The 18741-nt window shown below is 40.3% G+C and overlaps 1 non-coding gene across 1 annotated transcript; it reads right to left on the reverse strand.

Annotated features, from left to right (window-relative positions):
* Window positions 1–15531: 15531 nt before the first annotated feature.
* LOC141644989 (small nucleolar RNA R71) lies at window positions 15532–15637 on the reverse strand. Its single transcript, XR_012544587.1, has one exon. It is a non-coding gene; the product is annotated as a small nucleolar RNA R71 (small nucleolar RNA).
* Window positions 15638–18741: the final 3104 nt, after the last annotated feature.

Below are 18741 nucleotides of genomic sequence, written 5' to 3' on the forward strand. Positions count from 1 at the left end.
TCTTTTTCCACTATCTATCACAACCACATATAACTCATGTCCTCCCACCAAACTCATACTAATCACAGGTGCCACTCCTTACATCATAAGATTGGGTAACTTACGCATCAGGGTCAACATACATATAAAACAATGCATAAAGAAGCAAGATAACACCTTTGAATTAAACATGATATGCAACGAAGTCAAAAGATAAGCATATGACCCAAAACAGGGGTCACTAGATCGAAATATGAGCCACTCGATCGAGTAAATGACTTACTCGATCGAGTAGGTGAAAGTCAGAGACGTATATAAAAATTTTACCAGGGTTACTCGATCGAGTAAGGGGTACTCGATCGAGTACCAAGATGCACTCGATCGAGTAGGGGCCACTCGATCGAGCACCCTACGCATTTCTCAACACTGTCCAGTTTTCGTAATACGGTCATAACTCACTCATTTCTTGGTCATTTTGGGTGTGTGACCTATCGTTAGAATCGTAAAAGAACAAGATATCACCTCCAATTGGAATCACATCAAAATCATTTATGCATTATCTCAAGTTATAACAGTTTAAAGACAACCTCTTTCTAATCGAAAAACACAACTACTTGATTTTTACTTCCAAACGACTTAAACAACAACAAGGTAGACAAAAACAACTCAGTACTCATAAAACCAGTATTGCTAATCACATGTTACTATCTTCAAAAGTCAAGCAACAACATCCATCATGCACATATATTATTTAACTTATTAATCATGTACTAACCGCAGGCTTTAATTTTATAACTTTTCGTAACACAAAACATTCTCATACATTATAAATCCTATTTCCATGTTACTAACGCAACAATATTATAAATCCATTTCATCATCTAAACATATTCATATTCACAAAATCCATATTCTTATGCAATTGACACTCCATCTTTTCCAATCAGTTCATCTATTTCAACCACATTCTTCATCTACAAGTGCATATGATACCACAGTAGACAGTTATATGAACTTATTATCTAAATTTACGCAAACAGAATTATGTAAAATCATATCAAATCCCCTAATCACAAGTTACTAGTATGTACACATTATAAATCATCCATCCTGCATCATCATTATTCATCACATATTATCACTTCTGAACTACTTCCTTTTTCTAACCAACTATCATCCAACATGCTTTCAACCAACAACATACAAAATCACACTTATTCATGCCACACATCACTATATTGGTACACAATTCACAAAATAAACACATAGCGATCCCGACTCATATCCCATGGTGACCGGTTCAAAAATTGTAGGGCGAGTTCGCGACTTTAGGACGTCTCCCAAGCCTTTGCATTAGCTCCTACAACTTTTACCCCGGGTTCATTTTAATTTGACTCCCTATATTCATTAGGTTCATTGGTTACAGGTTTCAGGATCGTCGCTCTGATACCATTTTGTAACAGCCTCATACTCCAAGTGCCTTACCAGGACCACTCAAGGCATGAAAGTGCTACCATCTCAGTTACCCGAGGCAATGATAACCAAATGACAATGAAGAAACATAATTTAAAAACAAAATAGTTTAAAGTGATTACATGATCAAAACCAAAACCAAAACTGAAATACAAGATTCTCAGACGGTCTACTGCTAAAACTATCAAGCTATAAAACATCGTCTTTCAAAGCGGAAGACTTCTAACTGCCACGTGATGACTCATCCCAGCTATCTCATACGCGTCATATCATACCTGCTCAATAACTGCTCCCCACCCCCGAATGGATCACCACAGTTTTTAAAACATTAAACGGGGTCAGTACTAATCACACAATTTATATAAATCAACAACACAGTAAACAAGCAGCTCACACGGTCACACACACAATCACACCCACTCCAATCAATCTCCGTCACCGATCGTCCACTTTGGACCAAGATCGCCATGGGGGACCGCAGTCGTACCCACCAAATCCCCGCTCATCATACCGAGCGATAAACCTGTCCCATTAATGTGCACATCCTCTCCCGTGGCGGGTTCCACGGAGGGCAAAACTAAGGCGTGAAGCCACTCCCGCAAGTGACTCCACTCATCCGAGAACGCATCTCGAGAACCAGAGACACACAATCACAACCATTAGACAGCAATAAAAACCAACAACCGTCACAATACGAATACGATAATATTTAACAACCACAACACACCAACAACACATTATGGGACTAATACTGAGTAGGGAAACCCTACCTGGAACAGCAACACAATCAGACGGTCTCAACAGCTGTATCAAAATTCCTCTTCTACGAATCGTCCTCCTAACATATAATCACATAATTACTAACAATCACAAGACTAACACAAATCCCCAATTCCCAAAATTAGGGTTTAAACAAAGTTAACTAAATACTATAAAATTGGTATGTAGATCTTACCCTTGGCGCAAGGAACACTATGATGCAAAGAACAAGATGATCCGACACTCCTAGCCTTGGGGATTTGCCAACAACGCGACGAGAGAGAACTACGTAACTTCTTTTTCTTTTGAAAGGTTTAGAAAGGTTAAAAATGATGAAATAAACTGACGGAAACCTTTTATATCAAACTCGCGTTATTAGCAAAACCGTCAAAACAACCCCGTAAAGCACAGTTACTCGATCGAGTAACTAACGTACTCGATCGAGTGCCGCTTACTCGATCGAGTACCAAGGCTACTCGATCGAGTACCCAATAGGTCAGAAACTATTTTAAAACGCAAAACACACTTACTCGACAGAGTAAAGCCCACTCGATAGAGTACTCAGAGACTCCTAAAACCGTGGTATTACACGTCCCCTCTCTACCATGCACAAAAATGGATACGATGGATAAAGGGATCGATAGTATTTGAGTTCCATTTGGGAGTTTGCTTTTGTTGTTTTTTTCCCCCCAATTTCTTGTGGCATATAACATTTGAGAACACTTTCTTTTGCCATTTCTTTTGATGTTTGGCAATTCAATACTTGACAACTTTTCAATTTTTTGCATTTTCTTTTTGAACATATTTTCAAAGTCACCCCATATGTAGTGAGGGTGCCTTATATTTGAAACTTTAGGAGTCTATTTTTGCTCCTCTTTTCATTTGATGCATTTTTGCAAACTTTCTTTTCTTTTCATTTCTATTCTTGAACTCAACTTTTTGAACAATTTTTGTGCCCATTCCCTTTGATGACAAAATATCTGGTAGAACATGGATGAATTATGGTTGCATGGTTTCAAGGGTCACCTTGGAATTAACGGTAGCCAAGGAGTTATCACACCACAAGGTACTCTTGACTATGCCTTAATCCATGGGTCAAAGGATACTAGCATGACACATCCTAGGGTGTTTTACAAGTATTCTAACAAGCAAAGTCTTAAGAAGAAAAAGCATCTACTAGGGCCTATATACACTTGTCAAGCTTCCCAAGTAGACGGTTTCGCAAAATTTTTCTAACATGCAAACTACATGCCATGATGCAACTAACATTTATACATCCTAATGCAAATGATTCTACCAACTAATATGCCAAATAACCTAAATGCAATCTTATAATCACATTGTTTCATACCGCATCAATCAAAATAAAGCCACATAGTCATTAACATAAAGAGGAAAAGGAGATTGGAAAGACCATACCATGCGATCTTCTATATCCTCATGTCTTGGATATAGCGTAGTCGATCAATGTGAAAAAGGATAGACAAACATAATATATACAAAATATATACAAGACTACACTACAAAGGAAATGAACATGTTTTTGGATTTTTCAATTTTTCATATTTTTGGGATTTTTCGAAATTTTTAAATTTTTATGTATTTTGGAATATAAATTCCCATCCCCCACTTTATTTTGGACATTGTCCTCAATGTACATGTAGGAGTAGGAATAAAAAGGAAAACATGTTTTTGGATTTTTGATTTTATGGAAATTGAAGTACAAATGCAATGATATGGTATGAATGAATGCATGCTCTAACTAAATGCAATTCTATATGAGATATATAACAAATGAATGCAATCTAAACTATACTATGTGATGCATGATTTCTAGTAAACTATGGTCACCTATGATCAAACCTCCCCAAACCGATTTAAGCACTATTTCTAGTGTAGAAAAGAATAGGATTGGTCATTAGTGACTATGCATGAATTCTAGTCTATATGGAACTAACTACATGAATCGTGTGAGATATATACAATGCAACTATACTATATGAACTAACTAATGTAAATGCAATATGAAATATAATACAAATGCAAGCTAAATGTATATGTAAATAACTAAATGCAAGTGTAAATGTAATGCAAAGTCAAAGAAAAGGGTATCTTACAAATGGTGGTTTGAGGGAGGACTCCACCATACTCATTTCTTGTTGTCATGGTTATTGATCTTGTCCATGTTGCTTAATGCTCTCAATAACCGGTCAAAGGCTTGAGCACAATCCTCAAATAATCATGAATACGGTTTGTTCCAATCAAAATGAAGCTTGGCCAAGGGAGCTTGTCCTCCATTCTCTTCTTCACCTTACCCTTAGCATTTGATCCTTTGCAATGCTTCAAACCAACAAGCCCATGATTCTTTTCAACATAAGGTATGAAGTATGGTTCATATTCGTCCGGATACTTCCACTCACCACCTTCTTCTTCAATTTTTGTGGTGATGATAGCATTTGGATTTATCAATCCTTCAAGAGTAGAAGGAGAATTCTCATAACATTGATGACCGGATACCTTAGGAATTGATGTTGTGAATGCCAAATCTCCACAAGCAAGTTCATTTGCAAGTTTGTTCTTGAGCTTCTTCACCAAGTACCCTTTATATGATATTTTGACCTTTTCGAGAAGGTCCACCATATCATCTCCAACAATCATAGGTTCCATGGTGGGTGCGAAAAGGTCTTCATGGTCAATAGGAAAGAGGAATTCATCTTCTTCATGGGAGCATACCTCAAACTTCTCAAGGATGGGCTCCTCAAGTAAGGCAATCTCACAACTCCATTCCTCTTCTTCATTGCAAGACACATATCCCGCATAAGCTTTTTCCATAGGCTTGTCATCATCGCTATCTCCATATGCATCATAGATAGGGGCATCATTCTTCTTCATTAATTCTTCCTCCACCATCTCAATATTCACCTCAAAGGACACACCCTCATACTCACAAAGGCTAAGAGTATTTGGCTTACTCAACCTCATATCTTCCTCATCAAATGCCACACTTTCATATTCACAAGAGCTCAAAGGAATTGGATCTTCCCACTTTTCATCAAAGATAACTCCTTCAAACTCGCATTCATAGACAATGTCTAAGGGATGGTGAGGAGTAGTTAGTTGGGTTTCTTTTATTTGGGCAATTTGAATTTCCAACTCCTCACCTTGGGTAACAATGTCTTGAAGAACATTGTCCCTTTTTTGGCTCTCTTCTAGCATTTGTTTGAAGAAGTTTTGTTGATCTCCCATCATTTGGAGAATCACATTTTGAATGGGCTCATCTTCTAGTTGTGGGTGGGTGTGAAAGTGGTTGTATTGTGGCAATTGAAATTCATTGTGAAGTGTGTTTTGGGTGGGTGGTTGTTGTGGATAATGGATGTGGGGATTTTGGTGGGAAAAGTTGGGGTAGTAGTTAGGATTTTCATTGTATGAGTAGTAAGGTAGGTTTGTGTTGACTTGCTCCTCAAACTCCCCATACCCATAGTCATACTCAAAATATCCACCACATACTCCATATGTCAAGTTTTTAGCCATCATAGCTAAGACAAGGAAACAACTACAACCATGGAAACTACACAAAAACGGTTAGAACAATCCTTGAGGAACAAGTTCCTCAAGGTTAAAGCAAAAGCAAAATCAAAAGAGACAAACAAGTAAGAACTTAATCACATAGCACCATCCCCGGCAACGGCGCCATTTTGATAGGACAAGAGTTGGTCGTCAGGTCACATCCAATCAAACACATTTATAATACTCAACAAACAACTAGTTAGTGGTAAGTCAAGGTCGATCCATGAGATGGTGTGCTTTGGGTTCTAAGTCTATCTATCTCAATTTATGCTAGTGTCACAATTGATTTGGGTTTGTAGTTGTGTTCTAGACTAATGCAAGCAATAAAACATGGATGTAAACAAATGATTAAGAGTACTAGGATATCATGGGGTCATAGGGGAATCATGGGAGTTGACCATACAAACATGTTCACAAAGTTGCAAGCAATTAATGTTGTAAAGGAACCGAGTTGGTTTATATCTTACTGTTCATAGGAAGAGTTGGGTCCCGCAGCCGAATCGATTAGATTGTACAGCACCTACAAGCTGACTTAATTTCCTCCTATTCAACTTATATGCATGGTCTAACAAGACTCGAGTTGGTTTATATCTTACAAGTCTTGTTGAGTAGATAAGAAATGGGTAAAAATGCAAGGATTCATAGGCTTAGCATTTCATCAAACATAACATGTGCATAAAGTTGACATCACAACAAGCAAGCAATTTAATCATGTAAACATATTAAATTAAGCATGAATCAATCCCATGTTGGTTTCCCTAATTACCCACTAATCCTAGCTAAAAGACTACTCACTTATTATCATGGTAAACATGTCATTAATGGTGTCAATCATCACAACAAATGTAAACATGATAAGAGAATGAGAAAATAAACAATAAAGAGTACAGGGTAAAAGAATTATACCAACTTAAGATGATCCAAATAATAAAGCAAAGAATAATAGAAGAAACTTGATTGATTGATGAAGAGTTGTCAATTCTCCAATAATAACCCAATAATCTTCAATTACCCAATAATAAACTTGAATAATAAACTTGAACGATAATTAAGGAAAGATTAATGTGTAATTTGTGCAAACATTAAAAAGTAATCTATTCTAATCTACTCCTAATGAAAGCTTAACCTAATCTAAAGAAGGATTGAATTAATCTAATGAAAACTTGATTTTAATCTAATGAAAACTTGATGGTTTGATTATTACAAATAGGGTATATATAGTAGAGCATCATTAGGTTAAGCAAGGGTAAAATAGTAATTTAACAATGCTAATTATTGGGTAGGGAATCGCCGGTCTCAAGAGAGACTCCGGTCTCCTTTTTGCCGGTCTTTGAAAAATATGCGCATCTTGAATGGAGAAAGAAGAAAACGAAAGTTGTTGTAAGGGAATCCGAGCGGATTGGTCTAGGGACGCTCGGATTGCAAGGCCTCAAGACGAGCGGATTGGTGGGTGGGACGCTCGGACTGTAGCAGAGGAAGACGAGCGGATTTGGAGCAAGACGAGCGGATTGTCTCAGAGGACGAGCGTCTTGAGTCTCGGGACGAGCGGATTGGCGGACAGCTTCTTTGTTTGAGCTCGGATTGTAAAACGGACGTCATTTTCTCATCCGAACTCCTATTGGAGTGATTCAAAAGCCTACATCATTTGATTTTTTGACACCGTTCCATCTATCATACTTTCAGAGCCAAAGGAGAAACCCTTGGTTTAGTTTTCGAGCAATTTCTTCATGTAATGCCTTCCCTCTCGTCATTCTTACTTTTAACCCTATGATCCTTCTATATACTCTTTATTCCTACATCCTTGGTCATCATTCTTGCCTCCTCTTCATACTAGTCCATCTAATATCATCAATAAGCTTCCAAATATGCAAGAAAGATGGGAATTTCCACCTTATTATCTTCTTTCCTACTAAACATACGAAATGCACTTGGAAAGCAAAATAAAAAGCATTTGAAGGATAAAATGGCTATGGAATGTTATAATAGTATGCAAAATAGGCTCAATTAGGGGATTAAATATGCACAAATAATGGTCACATCAATAGTATAGTTGCATTATAATATGTCTCACATGTTTCATATAGTTAGTTTCATATAGACTAGAATTCATGCACAATCACTAATGACCAAACCTATTATTTTCTACACTAGAAATAGTGTTTAAATCGGTTTGGGGAGGTTTGTGACAGAGCTGTCGTATACCTATCAAAAATAACTAACTAAACTAACTATATAGCTAGGGAAGTCAGGTCGATCTCCTCAGGGAGGCAAGATATCTGTAAGAGTCCGTCTATTTGGTCACAAATGGGGGGTGTTTATTATGTGATTTCTAAACTAAAAAAGTTTAAAGGAAGAGAAATAAGGAAAGAGTAGTAAAGGCAGAAAAAGAGTGATAAACTATCAATAAAGAGGGGACATGTCACGATTTCGGTTCACTACGGTAGTCCAGCGACTCAACTGTAAACAACTTAGATGAATTACTGCGAGGCGGATATGGAAAGGTCCTTCCGGTCCACTTTCTATCCTAAATTACCACTAACATAACTTCCGTCCTCGTCAGGGTAGTCTACTATTTATAGCAGGTCTATTTAGTCCAATCTTTCGATCCAGGAATAAATTTAACCAGATTAAAAGGATGACTCAGAAGCGTGCACTCAACTAAGTCGGTAAATACAGTTATATTGCTATGGGGACAGAGTCTCACAATTAATTCATCTAACCTATTTACTACATCGTCACATTTCTACCGTAGATTCCCTAATCCTAACATTAAACAGATTATCTACTCATGCTATTAATGTTGTCAAAAATAATAACGATGAATGAACTAACAATAAACATAATGAAACGATAATTAAATTGCATAAAAGCAATTAGGGCAGAAAGTAAAAGGAAAAAAACAAACAATTAAGATGAATAAAAGAAAGATTAATATTAAAAAGGGAGAAAGAGATTACAATCGCAAGAATCCGGCGTAAAGAACAAACAAATCCGAGCTAAGTAACCCCGAAAGCAAAAGTTACAGTAGAGAAGAAAAAACAACGCAGTCTTTATTGTGAATATGAGAAATGATAGATAAAACTTAGATAAAGAAAATAATAGAAAAAAGATGCTAATGACCTAGTTGACGTGCGTTTATATAGAAAAACTACTAAGTCCATCAACTAAAACAAGTTCACGGGCAAATTAAAGCCCAAGCCAGCCAAAACCACTCGATCGAGTAGTCTGAAACCACTCGATCGAGCTTTCCTCCAGATAATCTACTCGATCGAGTAGAATTGTTACACGATCGAGTAACCTCAATTTTCAGCACTTCTTGATCGAATATAAAACTACTCGATCGACCAACTTGAGCTATAGAAACCACTCGATCGAGTGATAAAACAACTCGATCGAGTATTCTTCTTTCAAATCAGCTCAAACTCGTGACCGACTGCTTCGTAGACCGCTCCTTCACGCATCCCAATGCAATATCTCGCTCTGAAAAATCCCGTCTCCTCAAAAAGCATGCAAAAAGGACGAAAATGGTACGATTCCACTACTTTCGCGTTCATTTCTACAAAACGAACCAAAGTAGCCAATTTGGGGGCAAAATGCTATATAAACAGTACGAAAGTACATAGAAATATGTGCTAAAGTAGGCTAAAAAGACTATAGAAAATGCACATATCAAATCTCCCCAAACCGAACCTTTACTCGTCCTCGAGTAAACTAAAATGCAACTAATGGAACGGAAATGAAGACTCAGAGCTAGCTTAACTTCTCTACTTGAATCAATTTAATGCAACAGAAATTAACAGTTATAGCTAAGCAGTCAATACGCAAACGAGTTATAAGCTGTTCAGAAATATAGCCAACCTATCAACCTTGCAAGACCAACAAAATCGAACTCTCTCGTGGTCACTCTTCTCTCATGAAGCAAAGGGTGAATGTTATATGTAAAAGAGAGAAAGAGAACTAGTCACTCACCTAACTGCGACCTACATAGCATGCATGCAACAAAAAGGAAAGACAATTCAAGTACTAATGCACACACTCCAACCATTAAGGTCCGTCACAGCCGAGCGCTTACAAATAATATGGGAATAGTGAGGTTCAGGTGAGAAAAGGCAAAACAAGTTATGGTAATGTGGATGTAAAAACGTCAAGCTAGTTCCTAAACAGGACCATATAAGACCATCTGAATCTCAACTGACTGAAAAATAGAGTACAAGTGCCCTTCATTTGGCACACAACCCACTAATCTCATACACAATCTCCTCAAAAATATGGAATAAGAACGGAGGAGTTAGACGGTCACAAACTTCCCTTTTTTAATACCGTCTAAATGAATCAACTGAAACAAATCAAAAAAAATTTCAACTCTTTTTTTTCTTTTTCTATTCACGTGAATCACACTTCTTCATTTTTTTTTTCTTCTTTTCACGTTTATCACTTCTTCTTTTTTCAATTCTTTTTTTTTTCTTTTTCTCCTTCTATTATTTACACCAACTCCAATCATATACACACGGGCCAAACTGCAGACGGAAAATCATACCACAAAAGGACATACTAAACTAGCTTGACTAGGCAGGCTCAGTTTGGGATGTAGCTAATGGGTCAAAAAGGCAAGTTTTGGCTTAAGTGGAGCTAAATGGGTGAAAAATGTAAGAAAAGGGGAAAATTTGCAAGCACCTCCCTGCATGTGAAACCGACCACAAACCCGAATGTGTGCATTTGACATGAAATCTAATGTCATAAAAGTGCAAAATTGATGAACATGCTATGCAAGGAGTACTACTCTTAATTCCTAATGAACTGGTCATGAATGTCACCAGTTATGGGCTCTAAACCTCAGAAATTGTAAAGTAGGTTGCCAATTTATCAGGTCAAGTCTAAACAGTCAGCTATATTTGAACAAAAACTCGTAGACTATGCGTATGACAAAGCTAATAACCATCAAAAGAAGTGCAAGGCTCAAGTAAAATGACAAGTTATAGTGCAGTTTCATCACGGAAATCAACCGTTCCGACTCAACCTATATGCAAAAGTACACGTGAATATTTTTGAATTTTTTGAAATTTTCTAATTTTTTTTTGAATTTTTTTTGAATATTTGATGAAATAGATAAACAATGCAAGCTGAGATAAATAAACGTGAATACAAAACAAATGCAAATGCAGACTCAAAAGGATGCAATACCCTCCCCAAACCAAAACGGACAACGCCCTCGTTGTCCTCCAGCATACACCAGCAGATATATACAAGGGAATGGGAATATACAACCAATAATGAACGAAAAATAATAAAATAAAAAGGAGACAAAATAAAAGAGTGAGATGGACATACAAAACACGAACTTCCCCAAACCAGCCAGAAAACTGGGGAAGCGAGTAGACCAGCAGCTACTCGTCGGCCTCCTCGTCACTGTCACGCACGTCCTCCACCGTCACCGTGAAGTCCGGATACGCCTCCCTCTATCTCCTCCTCCTCTGCTCAGCTCGAGATCTCTCCACTGCCGCCGCTGGGTCCTCGTCCTCCTCCTCCTCACTAGCAGACTCCGGGTAGCCCTCAACAGGGCACCGTAAAAGGAAGGGTGTGGCCAACCCTCTGGGATCGGACGGTGTCGCCTCATATGATACTCGTATAGAGAGAACAAAGTCAAAGCCATGTCCCGCTCCATACGAGCCTGTCTCTCTGCAATCTCAACTAACAAACCGTCACGGCGCCCTTCATCAATGACCGAGGACGCCTCAAAGGGTGGTGGAGGTACAAAATTAGCCGGTAAGATCGGTTGTGTCTGTGTCTGGTCGGCGGGTGCGGGAGTATGAGTAGGAGTAGGGATCGGAGTAGGTGTGGCCGTGGAAGTCTGGCCACCCGTGGAAGGTACGGATCCCTCTCCGGTCTCAAGTCTACGTCGCTTCTTAGCGGCGGGTAAAGTAGTAGGTGGGCGGACCTGGAGGTGGTAGTCAGGTAGAGGTGGAAGTTGGGCGCCCCGTGCAACAGTAGGCAAAGGGGCTAGACGGGGGAGAGTGGTGCAAGGTAGGTCCACGGACAAGGAACCGTCTATCTTCCATGTCCGGTAGTCAGAAGTCAGCCAAGTCTGATAGTGCATAGATGCTAGGCTCAGGTACCTACCTCCCTCTAGGTACGGTAAGTCACGAGGCCAGGTAAGGAAAAGGGAACGGGCAAGAATGGTGGCTATGCCACCACAGACAATAGATCCCGTGACCTTCTCCCCCTGGGCCTGGAAGTACTGGGCGGTCAAATAGGCGATGTTGAGGGTAAAGGGATCCTCACAGTCAATGTTCAGGTAACCGCCTAAGATGGAGAGCTCGTTGTTGTTAATGTTGTTTGGCTCCCTTCGGCCAAAAATGGTGCTCACCATCAGTCTAAGAAAGTAACGGGCAGGGGGTAGGTGGACCGGAGTGAGCTTTCGCTCGGGAAAGGTGGTCTGGGCCAAGGTCCGCCAAAGCTGACGAATGACCTTACTAGGGGCAATAGTGGCGCCCGTAAAGGAAAGGCCGAGTCTGGTACCAAACTCCTCCAATGTCATCGAAAAAGTCCGGTTGAACAACCGGAAAGTCACAGAAAGACTAGTGGGGACAGCGTCGTGTGCCCCGAAGGAGAAGGTGAAGGAGCTGAAGAACTCGAGACTCGGCTCCAGAAAGGTGTGGCCACTCATAGTGATGAGTCCGGCTATCCCCGTGCCCCGTAAAAGCTCACAAACAGGCTCATAGAAACCGAGCCTCTCGAGTGATGTACGACAAAGAAAACGCGTAGGGAAAAACTCGCACCCAACTAAGATATAAAATCTCTTACGATGTACACCATTAACGAAAATTACCTGCGGGTACTCAGGGTGGGAGTCGAGGGAGTCGTCCCCTCGGATGGTAACCGTGCCACCAGAGACGCTAGGAGCAGGTGTAGCTTGACCTCGACCCCGGCCTCGGCCTCTAGAACCTGAGGTAGAAGACCGTCCAGTGACGCTACGAGGAACTAGGGCCTCCCGTAAAGCAGCTGAGACTGCGGGTGTGTCCGCCACAGGCGTGCTCACCGTGGCTAAAGTAGAGGTTATGGCTGCTGTGACCGCCACTGAGGAAGAAAGACTAGCAAAGAGTCTTAGCTAGCGATAGTAGTGGTCGTGGATCAAGTGGCAATGAAAACAGCGCTAGCAAAGATGCTAAGCGGCGATAAACACAAGATCGGGCGGTAGAGACTAGAAAATCGGGTAATCTTGGCGGTGCGGAGACGGTAGTAACAGCAGGGACTACCGTCTAAGACAGAGACAAGGATGGACTAGAAGCGGAGCTCGTAGATGGCATAGAGCTAGAATCCATCCTGAACAAATAGGGCAGGGGAAAAGCGATAAGAGACAGTAGTTAAACACCGTGAAAAACAGCGTGAAATTAGCATGAAAATTCCCTAATAGTCGAAAAAATTCGACCTACAGCCCAAAAATTCCCAAAGTTTTCCTCAAAAATTTCGAATGATAGCGAGTAAAGAGCGATAGGGGAAGGGTAGCAGAGGATAAATGCAGCAAATTAAGCAACAATGGAGACAATTTGAGCAAAAGGCAGCAGCAAAACCAGATGACAGTCGACAATTTCGACTGAAAATAGCCCTAATCGCAAATTTCTCGCAAAAATCCGAATTAAACAAGCAAATATCAACGAGGCATGGGAATAAAGCATCAAATAAGATAAACTAAGCATTGAATCAAAATTATAGTTGAAAATTTCGACCCAAAACGGAAAATCGAAACCCTAATTCCTAATTCACTTCATAAAAGGCAAAATTAATGAAATTAAAATGCAAAGAAGTGTAGGAATTACTTTACTGATGATTAGGAACCTACAAGTAGCAATTAATCGACAATGAACAAGCAACAAAGGCGATTTTATGATCGAAAAATCGCAAACCCTAATACCCTTAATAGACCGAGTAAAGCAACACGAATCAAGGGGAAAGTAGAGGGCTATGCACGATTAATTAACAATAAACACAATGTAGGTGGCGGATTTGGCAAATGGGCAAGAAAAATGGAGATTTTGGGGGTTCTTTGATCGCAAATATGGAAGGGGGTTGAAATATGGGGGATAAAATGAATTAGAAGTAAAAAAAGAAGGAAGTTAAGGGGACTCCCTGTATGGCCTTTGCAAACTCACTCGATCGAGTGGTTTAAAACTGCTTAATCGAGAACTTCTAGCATGAATCCACTCGATCGAGTTAAAAGTTACTCGATCGAGTGAAAATTTGACAGGGCTGTCGTATACCTATCAAAAATAACTAACTAGACTAACTATATAGCTAGGGAAGTCAGGTCGATCTCCTCAGGGAGGCAAGATATCTGTAAGAGTCCGTCTATTTGGTCACAAATGAGGGGTGTTTATAATTTTATTTCTAAAATAAAAAGGTTCAAAGGAAGAGAAATAAAGAAAGAGCAGTTAAGGCAGAAAAAGGGTGATAAACTATCAATAAAGAGGGGACATGTCAGGATTTCGGTTCACTACGGTAGTCTAGTGACTCAACTGTAAACACCTTAGATGAATTACTGCGAGACTCTGTCCCCATAGCAATATTACTGTATTTACCGACTTAGTTTAGTGCACGCTTCTGAGTCATCCTTTCAATCTGGTTAAATTTATTCCCGGATCGGAAGATTGGACTAAATAGACCTGCTATGAACAGTAGACTACCCTGACGAGGACGGAAGTTAAGTTAGTGGTAGTTTAGGATAGAAAGTGGACCGGAAGGACCTTTCCATATCTGTCTCGCAGTAATTAATCTAAGTTGTTTACAATTGAGTCGCTGGACTACCGTAGTGAACCGAAATCCTGACATGTCCCCTTTTTATTGATAGTTTATCACTCTTTTTCTGCCTTTACTGCTCTTTCTTTATTTCTCTTCCTTTAAACCTTTTTAGTTTAGAAATCACATTATAAACACCCCCCATTTGTGACCAAATAGACGGACTCTTACAGATATCTTGCCTCCCTGAGGAGATCGACCTGACTTCCCTAGCTAAATAGTTAGTTTAGTTAGTTATTTTTGATAGGTATACGACAGCCCTATCAAATTTTGGCGTCGTTGCCGGGGAGGCAATTTCCCTATCTTTCTTTGTTTCGTTTATTTTATCCGTCTCAGGGAATTTTTATTCCTTCAGGCAGTTCTTATTTATTTTCTTTCAGTGTTGTGTATGCCCAGGTCAGACAGGTTTGAGTTAGTTTCAGCTGATTCTGAGCTAGAGAGACTGTTCAGGCATAGACTCCGTCTGCAAAGAGAATCACGAAAGGAAGACTTGAGTACTTTTAGAACCAGAGCTTCAGCATTTCCTTTTTACAGAAAATCCATCTTTTGAAGAAGACACTTTCAGCTCTGTAAGCCAACCAGTAAAGATGCCGAACATTGCTAGTCACTCGGAGCCTAAAGCATCATCAATTCCAAAGGGTTTCAATCTCTAGACTGAGGATGGGAATACATTTGACATCCGTCCTTCATATATCAATCTGGTGGAGAGAAATCTCTTTAGAGGTGTGGCAGGTGAAGACCCAAGGAAGCATATGGAGGTCTTTACGGACTACCATTCTACTATCCCCGCCACAAAGGGGGTAACTCAAGACAAGATTAAGGAGGTTCTGTTTCCTTTTTCTTTGACTGGCTCAGCCAGGGAGTGGCTGACTGATTTGGACCGCAGGGCCGCGGGGGTCGGAGACAGGGAGACCCTTGCTCTTGCTTTTTATAAGAGATATTTCCCTCCACAGCGCACCAATCAGCTGAGGGCAAAGATCACAAGTTTCAAGCAGGCACCTGATGAGACTTTCTATGAAGCATGGTCCCGTTTCAAGAAGTTGGTGAGGTCTCTTCCTCACCATGGTTTTGATCCGTGGTTTATGTCCAACCAGTTCTACAATGGGCTGTACGATGATCACATAGCCATACTCGATGCATCATCTAACGGAAGATTCCAAGAGAACACTGACGATGACAAGGGATGGGCCCTTATTGAAGAGATGGCGAACCACTTTGCTGAGTATGGAAACCCTAGGGATGGTATTAGGACAGTTCATGCAGTCGATAGGCAAGTTCTGGCTCAGCCGGAAGCCATGAATGCTAGATTTGATAAGTTGGAGCTGCATTCTGCTAGGGAGTCTCAGACGGTCCATTTGCTTACTAGAGGGGAGACTTTCACATGTGAGAGGAGTGGGAGCAACGACGGTCACACTATTGTTGGCTGTCTTACGGAGAAGGAACATGTCCTTGCTTTTCAACATTACAGGCAAGGAGGGGGTTCCTACTATAACAGCCAAGGGGCAGTCCATCCCAATTTGAGGTGGACAAGTCAAAATGTGCTCAATCCTACCCATCCTCCGCAGCAGCAGCAGCCATATGTCCCTCCTCATAAGGCTCAACAAGGCTTTCAGAAGCCTCCTTCCTTTCCTACACCTAATCAAGGTCCATCATCTTCTGGTGGGCTAAGTGAGCTAGGTGAGTTGAAGTCGATGTTGCAGTCTTTGACAAAAACAGTGGTAGTTAAGCAACCAACAAAAAGATGCATCCATCAAGGCACCTGAAACTCAAGTTGCCCAGTTAGCCGCAAACCAGGCCACAAGGAAACCGGGTCATTTACCATCACAAGATGATAAAAATCCACATGAGACGATAAATTTAATTAATTTGAGGAGCGGTCGTTCATATGAGGGACCGGACGTGTTAAAATCAGACCCAAGGAAGGAAATTATTACTAATGAACAGTGTTCTAGTGAAGAAAAGGAGCTGATGACAAAGAAAGTACTCGATCGACTGATTACAGGGGGTCGATCGAGTGAAAGTGCTGAAGAAATGACTCGATCGAGTAAAATTTCTACTCGATCGAGTGAACTGGAAAAAGAAACAGCTCGATCGAATAAAATTTTTGGTCGATCGAGTGATTTTGTTGAAGAAACAGCTCGATCGAATGGTATTTCTGGTCGATCTAGTAGTGTAGATAAAGAACCACTCGATCGAGAGCCTGTTAGTGCTCGATCGAATGAAATATCGCCTGAAAGACCTCGTTCGACAGGAAAGAAGTGTTCAAAGGATTTAGAGCTTGATCCGGCTGACACGTTGGAAGAAAGGAACAAGGGACTCGAGATACCCATCACGGTGCCCTTCCCGAGGCGTTTGCAGGGTACTAAGGCTAATCAACAATTCGACAAATTTGCCGAACTCCTCAAAAGCTTGCAAGTCACTGTGCCATTCGCCGAACTGCTGACTCAGGTACCCTCTTACCTTAAATTTATGAACAAATTTATCGCGTAAGAGGCACATTAATGATCATGATATGGTAGCTTTGACCGAGGTAGGGACGGCCCTAGTTCAGCATAAGTTACCTCCCAAACAGTCAGACCCGGGTATTTTTTCGATTTCGTGTCATATTGGTACCCATTTGATTGATAACGCGTTATGCGATCTTGGCGCTAGCGTGAGTGTCATATCGCTGTCTCTGGCTAAGAGACTTGGTCTGACCAAGTTTAATTGCACAAACATGACTGTTTAGATGGCCGACCGTAGAATATCACGGCCACTAGGTGTCATAGAAGACATACCTGTTAAGATCGGGAGATTCTTTATTCCCGTTGACTTCGTTGTACTTGACATCCCCGAAGATGCCCATACACCTATTATTTTAGAGAGACCATTTTTATTTACTGCCCGTGCAGTAATAGACGTCGGGGGCAAGACATTGACTTTTCAGGTTGGGGACGAGGAATTGATATTCTATCAGTCTATGTTCCGAAGGGCTCCCATGCAAGCTCAGCCTTGCAATGCCCTCTCTTCTATTGACCCTCCCATTGACACTCCAAACGAGGATTTGGAATATTATGCTGCTATTGTGATCCCTCCGCCTCAGGTTGAGAGCAAAAAGGAGGAAAGTTCGTCTGTTTTCCTTGCTGTAGGTACATATGAAAATAATGTAGGAGTTATCAATGGGTATTGTTCACTTAATGTCAGTCAAAGTGGGAGTGACGATGTTAAAGCCGGTGAGAAAGGAGTAAGGATGAGAAAAGTTCGCGCGTATGTGGACATCAACTATTCTCCTCCCAATGATACAAATGCAAGCTCGTGGAAATTGAAGAGGAAGATCAATGTTGCTGAGATGACGTCCTCCAGTCAGGAGCCCTGCAAGACGAGCGTCTCCCCTCCAAGACGCTCGGATTGTTTGGCAGAAAAGAATGAAGAAGAACACTGTCTTAGATACGAGCGTCCCGTGCTCGATCCGAGGGTCTCCGAGACCCATGATCCGAGCGTCTTCTCCCAGAGACGCACGGATCCCTTGGCAGAACCGACCGTGCTTCAGAACGATCTGAGCATAGTGTGGCGGGACTAGCTACGTGATATGCGCATCTCCTTCGAGAGGAGAATTTCCCTACTCAACACTTAGAAATATTATTTACTAATCTACCCTTGCTTAACCTAATGATGTACTACTATATATACTCTATTTGTAATAATCAATGGACCAAGCCCTCTTAGTAGGAAGTTCTCTTAGATTAGATTAGGAGTAGATTAGAATAGATTAATCCCAATTCTTCCACAAAATTACATTTTAATCTTTCCTTAATCATTGTTCAAATTTTTTATTATTGGGGAATTGAAGATTATTGGGTTATTATTGGAGAATTGACAACTCTTCATCAATCAATCAAGTTCTCTTCTTTTATTCTTTGCTTTATTATTTGGAATCATCTTTATAGGTATAATTCTCTTTTACCCTTGTTTAATTATTGTTAATCACACCATTTATTCATCATGTTTTGCTTTGTTAGTATGATTGACAACGTTATTAATAGGTTAAACTTGATCATGAGTTCGTAATTTCTTTAGCTAGAGTTAATGGGTAATTAGGGTAAACCAACATGGGGAATGATTCATGCTTAATCTAATATGTTCATATAATTTATTTGCTTGCTTGTTGTGATTTCAACTTATGCACATATTATG

This window comes from Silene latifolia, chromosome 2 (assembly GCF_048544455.1).
Source record: "Silene latifolia isolate original U9 population chromosome 2, ASM4854445v1, whole genome shotgun sequence".
NCBI classification, from domain to species: domain Eukaryota; kingdom Viridiplantae; phylum Streptophyta; class Magnoliopsida; order Caryophyllales; family Caryophyllaceae; genus Silene; species Silene latifolia.